The following is a 12,794-nucleotide window of genomic DNA, read 5'->3' as shown; positions in this document are numbered from 1 at the left end:
CAATAATTAATATGTACTTCTTCCCTTAGCTCAACAATAATTAACATGTACTCAACAATAATTAACATGTACTCAACAATAATTAACATGTACTTCTTCCCTCGAGGCTCGAAGTTCAAATTCCCGACTGTTTGAGATTAGAATGGAGCCAATCAGGGGAAACAACAGGATGATCATTCCCCGGCTGTTTGAGATTAGAATGGAGCCAATCAGGGGAAACAACAGGATGATCATTCCCCGGCTGTTTGAGATTAGAATGAAGCCAATCAGGGGAAACAACAGGATGATCAGTGGTGAAGGATTTCGATGAAAACTGAGCTCTATGCGTGGGAGCCAATCAGGGGAAACAACAGGATGATCAGTGGTGAAGGATTTCGATGAAAACTGAGCTCTATGCGTGGGAGCCAATCAGGGGAAACAACAGGATGATCAGTGGTGAAGGATTTCGATGAAAATTAAGCTCTATGCGTGGGAGCTAATCAGGGGAAACAACAGGATGATCAGTGGTGAAGGATTTCGATGAAAACTGAGCTCTATGCGTGGATACAGAGATACAAAAAATTCAAATGAACGAATCGGGTTTTACTCAAAAGGGTTGAAGCTAGGGGTGTACATTACACCCTGACAATCGGACCATAACCAAAATGAACGAAGTAAAAATCTGGGTGTTGCCAGACCGAGAGGAGAAAGAATGAACGAAAATAAACAAACAATTGAGGAGAAAGAATGAACGAATCGGGTTTTACTCAAAAGGGTCGAAGCTAGGGGTATACATTACACCCTGACAATTCGGACCAACCCAATCCGAACTAGAAGTAAGAGTTGGGTTGGGGAGAAAGAATGAACGAATCGGGTTTTACTCAAAAGGGTCGAAGCTAGGGGTGTACATTACACCCTGACAATCCGGACCATAACCAAAATGAACGAAGTAAAAATCTGGGTGTTGCCAGACCGAGAGGAGAAAGAATGAACGAAAATAAACAAACAATTGAGGAGAAAGAATGAACGAATCGGGTTTTACTCAAAAGGGTCGAAGCTAGGGGTGTACATTACACCCTGACAATCCGGACCAACCCAATCCGAACTAGAAGTAAGAGTTGGGTTGGGTTGTATTGCAATTGGTCAAAAAGAAATAGATTTTGAATTATATTTTAAGCAATTTTTTATTTAAAAAAATATGTATTTTTTTTATTTTAAAAAATATGTATTTTTTTATTTTAAAAAATACGTATTGAAATTTGTTAAAAAAATTTGGTAATTTTTTTATTTAAAAAAATATGTTTGGAAATTTGTTAAAAAAATTTGGTACATTAGAATACATTTGAAAACAAAATTGTGCAATTGTAAAAAAAAAAATATATGTTTATTGATTAATCCTGGAATAAGGAGCAATATTTCAGACCGCCTATTGGACTCAACATATTTACAATTCACATTTTATACTACGTTAAACCATCTACAAATTTCATCTTTATTTTGAAACTGATGAAAGTTAAAATAGTAAATCATTCTAGTAATTTCCATCACGTACAATCCACAATCATATCCGTTCCTTTGTCGGGGTGCTCGGCATTCCATGAACTCAGCTGAATCATAACTGATATAACTATTGATAGATTCGTAGATGGCGAATGCAGATTCATTATTCATCATGTGAAGGCTATCGTAATGCAGATCGATAATAAACAAAATTACTGCAATTGTAAAAAAAGATCGGTTTATTGATTCAATCCTAAGATAAGCTGCAACATTTCAGACCGCATATTGGACTCAACATGTTTACAATTCACACTTTGGACCACGTTAAACGACCCACAAATTTCATCTTCGTTTTGAAACTGATCAAAGTTAAAATAGCGCTCGTAAATCACTCTAGCAATTTCCATCACGTACTATCCACAATCATATCCATTCCTTTGTCGAGGTGCTCGGCATTCCATGAACTCAGCTGAATCATAACTAATATAACTATTGACAGATTCGTAGATAGTGAATGCAGATTCATTATTCATCATGTGAAGGCTATCGTGATGCATGAATAAATTTCGCTTTATGCAGTAGACAAGCAAGCTCCAATGAGATCCGCCAGAAGAGGAGAAATTGGAGTTGTTGTTGACAATGAAGAAGATGAGTTTCTTCTCATTGAAGTTCAGAGATTCCATTGTGGCCATGAAAGTATCCCAGTCAAGAGCGTTGTCCAGCAAAAAAGAGATACTCGTCGGTAGTAACAGTATGTCGTCAGATTGATGTGACTCGAACAGGTAGGCAAAATAGAAATCGATGATGACATCGTTCAAATAGTTACAATCTTCTAAACTGCGTACATCAAATCTTCGAAGCACGACGGCGTTGTAAATCAAGAATTTAGGATCCATTGAATGTAGCAGAAAATGAAAATAATCTATAATGAATTGACAAAATCGATAAAATAGATCGATATTTAAATAACAAAATATAGTTTTATTTTTTTTATTGGTCAATATCTCTTTTATTTAAATTTTTTAAAAATTATATTTTTAAAAATTTAGATTTAAAAAATAACCGATTAAAAGATTATTTTATCTAAAATTATTATTTTTAAGAAAGCGATTAAAAATAAAATTATATATTTATTTTATAATATAACATATAGAACATAAAATCTATAAAATGCTTAAATAAAATTAGTTATAAAATATAACATAATTTAGTTTTATAAAATAGAAGAAACTAATTTCATTATTTCGTTAATTATGTGTAATATTTATTTATATAATTATATATTTATTTATTGAAAATCAATAATATCACCCTAAACTAAGCGCGTACCTGGTCCGGGCGGCGTTGGGTTGAGAGATTTTTTTGACCCAACCCAGAAGTTCGGGTTGGTTGGATTGGTAACCCAACCCAACCCAACCCTCTATTTTTGGATTGGGTTCGGGTTGGGTTGTCAATCTTTTTTTTTAAGTTTTATTTATCCACCATTTATCATTATTGGGATACAATCTTACATAAAATATATTAAGAGTTCACAAACAAAAATCAATCCATTATTATTAAAAAAAAAAAATTAATAAAAAACAATGAACGATAACATATTAACCTAGTTCAACCTAAAATTAATTATAAAATATAACATAATTTAGTTTTATAAAATAGAAGAAACTAATTTCGTTAAAATTAATTATAAAATATAACATAATTTAGTTTTATAAAATAGAAGAAACTAATTTCGTTAAAATTAATTATAAAATATAACATAATTTAGTTTTATAAAATAGAAGAAACTAATTTCGTTATTTATGTGTGTAATATTTATTTATATAATTACATATTTATTTATTGAAAATAAATTTCAATAAATAATATCTCCATAAAGTTTATGGCTTCAAAACCTAATAAAGATTGGATATGTTTTCTTGCATGTTTTGATTCTCATATATATATATATATATTCAGTTCGTGTAGTGATTGGGAGTGAAAGAATGTAGCATGTTCATATTCTGTCTAAAACATATATAGCAAAAAAAAAAAAAAAAAACATTATTTCTGTGCTTTAATTAATGTTGACATATTTTATAAGGCATCTTATCAACACGGGTTGGTAAATTGATTCTATTTTGCCAATTAGTTACCGAAGAAGAAAAAAAAAGCTTATTGATGTTAAATGTTTTTTTTTTTATTATTATTATTATTATAACTCTCATATGTTACTACGTCCACATCCCAATTTTTTTGGAGTGTGACTTGTGTGTGCTCAACTGTGAGGGTGAGTTTGTAAGGGAGTGATACATTGATTCGAGGGTTGAGTGCTAAACACGAGTGAACTACATTTACGAGTGAACACATGTGAGGGAGCGCTTGTGAGGTCCTTTTTTTTTTCTTTCTTTTTACTTTCTTTTGTAGCATGGAAAATCCAGATGACAATCGTAACATTACTGATGCACGATTGAGAGAAGCACAACAACGAACCATGGAAAGACTAATTCGAGGAACATAAGAGTTGACAGATTGAATAGGAAGATTGGAGATTCAAAATCAAGCTCGAGAGAGGATTCCACTACCTGCGCAATCTACCGATCAATATGAGGGAGACAATTCTGATCAACACGAGGATAATCCACATGCAGTTGGTCGTGGCTTGATGCGAGGGAGAGACCATGGAAGAAGGTATCATAATTTACAACAACGAGTTCCTTATGATGATAGAATTGAGTGAAACGTGGGGAGCATCAAATTAAAACTTTTCAAGTTTTATGGCAAAACCGATCTAGAGGAGTACCTTGAATGGGAGAAAACGGTGGAGTCGGTGTTCAACTGTCATAATTTTAGTGATGAAAAGAAGGTATACAGTGAATCAATAGGTTCCGGTTCCAATAGTTCATGAGTTTGTTTACCGAGTGCAAAGATACTGTTATGCATTGCTCAATTCAAACAATATTCTCAAATTTGGTGGGATAAACTGATGTCGAGTAGGAGAAGAAATCTTGACGCACCAATTGATTCATGGTACGAGTTCAAAGAGTCCATAAGGAAGCGTTTTGTTCCACAATATTTTCAACGGGACATGGATACATTGATGGATTGACTTGATCTCGATGAGGACATGGAGGCTCTCATGGTGCGGTTTCTTAATGGGTTAAACACAGAGATTGTAGACAAGACTGATTTACAGCCTTATTCTGATATCGAGGAGTTGTTGCACATTGCAATTAAGAACGAGAAGCAAATCCAACGAAGGTCTCAACGATATATTTCTAAAACTTTTTCCAATTCTACTTCTACCTGGAAAAAGGATGGTAAGAACATTGATTATAAGCATAGAAATCAAGAGATTAATGAGAAGCCTCAAGCTAAATTTGAGAAAAGTGAGAGTTCTAGAACCGAGAAAGAAAAAGTAGAAAAGTCTAATGTCGAAATAGGGATTTAAAGTGTTGGAGATGTCAAGGGGTAGGACACTGTGGTAGAGATTGCCCAAATGCAAGAATTATGACCATCAAGGAGGGAGAAATTGTTACAGATGAAGAGGCACATGACGACATAAATGAGGAAAATGATGAGAGCGAGAAGTTTAGTGAAGAGGACCCTACACATATATCTTTGGTTACTCGACGAGCTCTAAACACCCACATTAAGAAAGACGGTCTAGACCAACGAGAGAACTTATTTCAAACTCGGTGTTCTTGTTCAATCTGTACCTTGTAGTGTTGTCATTGATAGCGGTAGTTGCATCAATGTTGTGAGTTCCATTCTGGACAAAAGACTTAATTTAAAGACACAGCTACATCCAAGACCCTACAAGCTTCAATGGTTGAGTGATCGTGGGGAAGTACGGGTAACTCAACAAGCTCTTGTTTCTTTTACTATTGGAAAATATGTTGATGATGTTTTATGTGATGTTGTATCCATGCATGTTGGAGATTTACCACTGGGGAGGCCTTGGCAATTTGATCGTCGGGTAATGTATGATGGGTATGTAAATCCATACTCTTTTACTCACAATGGTAGAAAAACTACTCTTGTTCCATTGTCTCCAAAAGATGTATTTATTGATCATTGCAAACTTGAAAAGAAAAGGCAAGAGACTGATTCAAAAGCAGAGATTGAAAAAGAATCAAGTAAAAAAAAGAGCTTCGGTAAGCTTGTATGTTAGATCAAGTGAGACTAGGAATGTTTTGCTCTCTAACCGGACTATTCTTGTACTTATGTGCAAGGAGTCTGGTTACATTACTAACACGCTTAACCCTTCTTTGCCCAGTGATTTTGTTGTGCTTTTGGAAGAGTTTGAAGATTTATTTTCCGAGGAGATGCCTAGTAGTTTGCCACCACTTATCATTTGGTATCAGAGCTTCAGGCTCAAGATCGGATATATGTCTCCTTTGTGTTTTTTCTCAATTTAATTTTTATTTATTTTTATCTTTTTAGTTTTTAATCGACCCAGAGTTTAAAATTCAATCTTGGCTCTATTGAAAATTTTGAGAGGTGAGAATGAGAGCTTCATTTGTGTAAATGAGTGCAAACATAGTGGCCTAAAGTTCCTCGAGTGTATACACGTGAACGAGTGTTGTGTGGTCCTTTGTATTTCCATAACTTATTTTTTTGCAAAAGTTTCACAAATAGATTCGAGTACGAATTCTCTTGAAGAAGTGGAGAATGATATGAACCAAGAGACATCAATCATACACTATACTTCAATGAAAATATGAAGAAATTGTTGTTGAAATTATCAAAAGATATTGATAAGATAAGGAATCAACTACAAGGGGAATAAGATTCGGATTACCTTGTTGATCGAATATCTCAAGGCAAGAACACTTGATTGAGATTCGAATCACTCCACAAGCAAGATTGATCATGTCTAGCTTGAATGACTCTTGTTGATCAAATAACTCAAACACTTGTTTGAGATTCGAATCACTCCACAAGCAAGATTGATCATGTCGAGCTTGAATGATTCTACATGCAATCTAAACTACATAGAATTGCAAAAAACTTAGCCATTGGCTAAAGAAAAGCACAAATGCTTCTTTCTATATTTTCCAAGTCTACTTACAAATCCAACATACATGGGCCTCAAAAATGAAACTATGGAAGGCATTACAAGAGTTGTAACATTCATACTTAATTAGCCATTAGGTAATGGTAACCTAACTGAAATAAAAAGTCTTAAAATACAATAAATTGTAATCCACCCAAAATTAATAACAATCAAACTTCATTCTTCTTCAATGTGGCATGAATTGAAACATCTTTTGATAATTTTGACAACTTTTTTTTTCACATCTTCATTGAAGTATATTGTATGATTGATGTCTCTTGGTTCATATCATTCTCCACTTCTTCAAGAGAATTCGTCCTCGAATCTATTTGTGAAACTTTGCTGCAAAAAATAAGTTATGGAAATACAAAAGACCTCACAACACTCTCTCACGTGTATATACTCAAGAAATTTTAGGTCTGTTTGCACTCATGTACACAAATGAAGCTCTCATTCTCACCTCTCAATTTTTTTTTAGAAGAGCCTAGATTGGACTTTTTATTTTGGGTCCATTAAAAACAATAAAGATAAAAACAAATTGAAAAGAAACGCAAAGGAAACATATATCCGATCTTGAGCCTGAAGCTCTGATACCAAAATGATATGGATAATCAACCCAAGGGAAAGTATGGAACGGATTACCTTGATGATCAAGATCAAGAGTAAAGAAAACTCGTTTCTAAACTCGTGATTCGAATCACTCCAGAAGAGGTTTGATTAATACCACTTGAATGACTCTACATGCAAGTTCTAAACACAAGAATTTGCAAAGAAAGTTTAGCTCTCAACAAAGCTAAAATAGAAATTCTATTCTCAATTCCAAAATCTGATGTCTAATCAAAGAAAAGAAGGCTTTATATAGCCCTTACAAACCTTAAACATAACTCCAAAATTAAATGGGCTAGTAAATGAGAAATACTCATAACCTCCATATTAAAATGGCTAGTTAATGGTGGAATATAGTAACCTATGTGCGTTACCATATAACCTTAACTCCTATATTTAAAACTAGCTTAAATATGAAAACAAATAGTTAAACTATAATTAAATAATGCAAATAATAAAATGTGCTTATTAGTCATCCTTGGACTATTTGATATTCAGCGGAGTTCATAAAATGCAACTTAAAGTGCATTTAATTCATCTCTGTCTTGAAGCTCAACTTTGCATAACATATAAGGGAGGTCACCAACGTCTTCTAGAATTTCCTTTGATGAACTCACCATAGCTTGAATATAACTGTATAAGGTTTGTTGTAGCTTCTTGGCTCTCGTCCTTGTAATTGGACCTTGAGGTATGGAAATTCCTTGGTCGTTGTTCATATCATTCTCCCCCTCTTGAGAAGGATTCGTTCTCGAATCCAAGCCATCACCTATATCAAAAGGACTCAAATCAGCAACATTAAAAGTTGTACTAACACCGTACTTACCTGGTAAATCAATTTTATAAGCATTGTCATTGATGCGCTCAAGAACTTGAAAAGGTCCATCTCCTCGTGGTAAAAGCTTAGATTTTCTTTGAGTAGGAAATCTTTCTTTTCGAAAATGCATCCAAACCCAATCTCCTGGCTTGAAGATGACAACTACGTTCTTTATTAATTCGGGTGGCAACCTTGGAATTTTGTTTCTCAATTTGTTCTTTTACTTGCTTGTGCAATTTATGAACAAACTCAACCTTGACATTTGCATCAAAATTCACAAATTCTTTTGACGGTATAGGTAACAAGTCAATGGGGGTTAAAGGATTAAAGCCATAAACAATTTTAAAAGGTGTGCATTTAGTAGTGCTATGAACAACCCTGTTATATGCAAATTCTATAAATGGCAAACAATCCTCCCAAGTATTAAGATTCTTATCAATAATAGCCCTAAGCATAGTAGTCATGGTTCTGTTAACAACTTCAGTTTGTCCATCCGTTTGAGGATGACAAGTAGTTGAATATACGAGCTTAGTTCCTAACTTACCCCATAAAACACGCCAAAAATGGCTTAAAAATTTGACATCACGATCACTAACGATGCTTTTAGGAATGCCATGCAATCGTACAACTTCCCTAAAGAACAGGTCTGCAATATGTTTTGCATCATCAGTTTTGTGACAAGGAATAAAATGAGCCATTTTACTAAATCGATCAACCACAACAAAGATGCTATCATAACCTTTCCTAGTCCTAGGTAAACCTAAAACAAAATCCATTGATATATCAATCCAAGGACCATTAGGAACTGGTAATGGGGAGTATAAACCATGTGGTTGAAGCCTAGACTTAGCTTGTTTACATGCTATGCAACGAGCACAAACTTTATGAACATCATGTCTCATTTTAGGCCAAAAAAAATGTTCAGACAGCATATCATAAGTTTTAGAAACTCCATGGTGTGCCATTAAACCACCTCCATGAGCTTCCCTCACAAGTAGCTCACGTATGGAACAAGATGGTATGCAAAGTTTGCCTTTTCGGAACAAAAATCCATCTAACAACAAGTAATTATCCACAATGAGTCCTTTTTCACAAGATTCAACAAAAGGAGCAAAGAACATGTCATGTTGATACAAATCCTTTATGTGTTCAAAACCCAACAACCTAGCATTCAAAGTATTGAGGAGGACATACCTTCGTGATAAAGCATCGGCAACAATGTTCTCCTTACCTTGTTTATATCTTATGACATAAGGGAATGTTTCAATAAATTCTAACCACTTAGCATGTCGTCTGTTGAGTTTATTTTGTACTCTCAAATGCTTTAAACTTTCATAATCCGTATGAATAATGAACTCCTTAGGCCAAAGATAATGTTGCCAGGTTTGCAATGCACGAACCAAAGCATAAAGCTCTTTGTCATAAGTTGGATACCTCAAAGATGCACCAGTCAACTTCTCACTAAAGAACATTAAAGGTCTTTGATTTTGCATTAATACAGCACCTATCCCTACTCCACTTGCATCACATTCAATTTCAAAAGTAGACTCAAAATTAGGTAATGCAAGCAAAGGAGCAGAACTCAATTTTTCTTTCAAAGTATTAAAAGCAAGTTCTTGATCTTTTTCCCATATAAAGGATACATTTTTCTTAACAAGTTCATTCAAGGGTGAAGCAATTGTACTAAAATTCTTAATGAACCTACGGTTGAAACTTGCAAGACCATGAAAACTTCTTACCTCACTTACATTTTTAGGTGTAGGCCACTCTTTTATAGCCTTCACTTTCTCCTCATCAACCTCAACACCGTTAGATGAAACTACAAACCCAAGAAAGTTAACTTTTTCCATGCAAAAGCTACATTTCTTTAAATTTACATACAAACATTCATTTCTTAAAGTAGTCAAAACATTGCGTACATGGGTAATATGATCATCTAAAGATTTAGAGTAAACAAGGATGTCATCAAAATAAACAACCACAAACTTACCTAAGTATTCTCGTAAGACATGGTTCATTAGTCTCATGAATGTACTAGGTGCATTAGTTAATCCAAAAGGCATAACCAACCATTCATAAAGACCATACTTGGTTTTAAAAGCTGTTTTCCACTCATCCCCAATATGCATGCGAATTTGATGATAACCCGATTTTAAATCAATCTTAGTAAAAAGACTACATCCATGCAATTCATCAAGCATATCATCTAATCTAGGAATTGGATGCCTATACTTTATAGTTATCTTGTTTATAGCCCTACAATCAACACACATATGCCAAGAACCATCTTTCTTAGGTACAAGAATAACTGGAACAGAACAAGGACTCAAACTTTCACGTACATACCCTTTAGCAAGGAGTTCACTTACTTGCCTTTGTATCTCTTCAGCCTCCTTTGGATTAGTCCTATATGCTGGTCGGTTTGGAATGGGCGCGCCAGGAATGAAGTCAAACATCTTTTGGAGACAATGGAATAAGAGTAGCTTTTCTACCATTGTGAGTAAAAGAGTATCGGTTTGCATACCCATCATACATTACCCGACGATCAAATTGCCATGGCCTCCCCAGTAGTAAATCTCCAACATGCATGGATACAACATCACATAAAACATCATCAACATATTTTCCAATAGTAAATGAAACAAGAGTTTGTTGAGTTACCCGTACTTCCCCACAATCATTCAACCATTGAAGCTTGTAGGGTCTTGGATGTGGTTGTGTCTTTAAATTAAGTCTTTTGACCAGAATGGAACTCACAACATTGGTGCAACTACCGCTATCAATGACAACACTACAAGGTACAGATTGAACAAGACAACGAGTTTGAAACAAGTTCTCTCTTTGGTCTAGGCCGTCCTCCTTAATGTGGGTGTTTAGAGCTCGTCGAGTAACCAAAGATATATGTGTAGGGTCCTCTTCGCTAAACTCCTCACTCTCATCAGTTTCCTCATTTATGTCATCATGTGCCTCGTCATCCGTAACAATTTCTCCCTCCTTGATGGTCATAATTCTTGCATTTGGGCAATCTCTACTATAGTGTCCTACCCCTTGACATCTCCAACACTTTAAATCCCTATTTCGAACATTAGACTTCTCTACTTTTTCTTTTCCTGTTCTAGAACTCTCCCCTTTCTCAAATTTAGCTTGAGGCTTCTCATTAATCTCTAGATTTCTATGCTTATAATCAATGTTCTTACTATCCTTTTTCCATGTAGAAGTAGAATTGGGAAAAGTTTTAGAAGAATACCGTTGAGATCTTCTTTGGATTTGCCTCTCGATCTTAATTGCAATGTGCAACAACTCCTCAATATTAGAATAAGGCTGTAAATCAGTCTTGTCTGCAATCTCTGTGTTTAACCCATTAAGAAACCGCGCCATGAGAGCCTCCATGTCCTCATCGAGATCAAGTCGATCCATCAATATATCCATCTCCTTGTAATAATCTTCCACAGACTTGCGTCCTTGTTTCAATGCTTGAAGCTTTTGCGCCATGTCCCGTTGAAAATATTGTGGAACAAAACGCTTGTTGGATTTCGATAATCGGCCAGGGAAATCACCAAGAGGATATTGTCGATAGGAGGTTGTTGGAAGAAAGATAAAATGCCTAAAATAAGAGAGAGAAGGACTGAAAGTTTGACTGCTTTTCAAAATCCGGTTGTGAAATCTTGTAAACAGATTTCCTATTTAAATACAACCTATCCTAAAAATGGGTGGAGAGTGGCCAACTGAATCTGTGCCACTTCCTATAAAATTGACGTGTAAGAATTCGCTAATCCATTCGACGTGTTTGTCAAATGGTCAAAGGTAAATTAAATGTAAACGTGTGAATCTAAATAAGGAAAAAACAAAGGTTTTATCTAACAATCTCCTCCTAAAACCTGTGTTATGTCTGACTTATTTCGTTTCGTTTGAACTCCGTTTTGAGCCTTATGGCTCGGTGTCCCTGGCGGCATGTCCTCCAGACTCCACGTCTTGTTCGGCCGCCTCTTCTTCGAGTTGGCGCGCTGCCAGTCCAGGTGGTTCACCTCTCCCTAATAGGTCTTCCATCTTCCGGTACCTGGCCGAGAGGTTGACCGGTTGCTCGGTGTCCCTGGCGGCATGTCCTCCAGACTCCACGTCTTGTTCGGCCGCCTCTTCTTCGAGTTGGCGCGCCGCCAGTCCAGGTGGTTCACCTCTTCCTAATAGGTCTTCCATCTTCCGGTACCTGGCCGAGAAGTTGACTGGTTGCTCTATCTCTAGCTTTAGGATGTAAAGGCAGTTTGTCGTGCACCGAACTTGCGTGAGCAACCGTCGTCGATCATCGCGGATCCTAAGTAGCCCGCGTTTGATGGAAATGTGGCAGCCGGCCTTATCGAGTTGACCCAGGCTCACAATATTAGCCTTGAGTCTCGGGATGAAGTAGACGCCGGTCAGCTTGTGATGATTGCCTCCCTTGCCGACGAATAGGATGGTGCCGTGCCCTTCGATTTCGACGACGGAGCCATCGCCGAATTTCACCGTCCCGCGAATCCCCGAGTCAAGCTCGGAGAACGCAGACTTGGCCCCGGTCATATGGTTTGTTGCCCCCAGTGTCGAGGACCCATCGCCGATGCTCTTGCTGCTCGCCTCTTTCACCGATTTGAGCGAGCACTCGCTCCTCCTTTAGTCGAATTGGCTCCCCAGGTGCATTTGTTATGCACAGTTGGAGTTCTTCCTCGGGTTGGACGTTCACCGGAGCAGTTATGTCGTCGTCGATTACCTCTGTGGATTTGGGGAGCTCTTCCTCGGGTTCGACGTTCACCGGAGCAGTTATGCCGTCGTCGATTACCTCTGTGGATTTGGGGAGCTCTTCCTCGGGTTCGACGTTCACCGGAGCAG

Source organism: Cucurbita pepo, chromosome 3, assembly GCF_057944985.1.
Source record: "Cucurbita pepo subsp. pepo isolate OVF chromosome 3, ASM5794498v1, whole genome shotgun sequence".
Classification (NCBI taxonomy): domain Eukaryota; kingdom Viridiplantae; phylum Streptophyta; class Magnoliopsida; order Cucurbitales; family Cucurbitaceae; genus Cucurbita; species Cucurbita pepo.
This window is presented reverse-complemented; position numbering follows the sequence as displayed.